Here is a 629-nt window from a genome sequence, read left to right as displayed (position 1 = left end):
ACACCCTACACCCTAAAATAGTAAAAATATAAGTGGCAGAGACCCACTTTTTAATATGAAGTTTTGAGATCTTGTGAGGTAAGAATGTAATGTATGTGCATTGACTTGAACTATATTCAACCCCATTTGGCTATTTGCTTACATTTTATATATGAATGCAAAGTTTAAAGAGAAAATGTAAATGCAAAACAAGTTGAAAGCATAGAAAGTGAAGAAGAAGCTTGGAGAGTTGTGTATGCTGACCTTTGTTTTGTTCCTGATAGAGCGTGAAAAGGAGAAGCCAAGAAGAAAGGAGAGAAAGAGAGAGAGTAAGAGAGTGACAAAGAAAGGAAGCTAAGAAGAGTGAGAGGGTTGTAAGTTGTAACTTTGAAAGGGTTGTCGTTTCATCCAACAGCGATTAAATTGGTTTGAAGTGTGACTTTGCGTCCGCATCTATCATATTCATACTCTTCAGATAAAATATGGGAAAGTTTTCAAGTATACCGGTGTATGGATGTTTTAATGATTTTTAATAGTTGATTTTAATTATAAAGTATATCGGTGTTTTAGTAATTTTTAACTGTTGATCTTAATTATATATATTATATATTTTTTATAATTAAAATCAACAGTTAAAAATCATTGAACAC

General features: G+C 31.6%; 1 protein-coding gene across 4 annotated transcripts in view; it reads right to left on the bottom strand.

The window, feature by feature from the left end:
• The window catches only part of LOC107629174 (interactor of constitutive active ROPs 3), a 7,360-nt gene extending 6,957 nt beyond the window's left edge, over nt 1-403 (bottom strand). Inside the window, exon 1 of one of the 4 annotated variants that reach the window (XM_016331891.2) lies at nt 244-403. The gene's annotated coding sequence lies outside the window, so the exon portion shown is untranslated. Of the gene's footprint in view, nt 1-194 lie in introns of all 4 variants that reach the window. The other 3 variants (XM_016331892.2, XM_016331890.2, XM_021117808.1) reach the window with 3 other exon arrangements.

This window comes from Arachis ipaensis, chromosome B03, assembly GCF_000816755.2.
Source record: "Arachis ipaensis cultivar K30076 chromosome B03, Araip1.1, whole genome shotgun sequence".
Classification (NCBI taxonomy): domain Eukaryota; kingdom Viridiplantae; phylum Streptophyta; class Magnoliopsida; order Fabales; family Fabaceae; genus Arachis; species Arachis ipaensis.
Note: the sequence above shows the minus strand (reverse complement) of the source record. Positions and strands in the feature narration are given on the sequence as shown.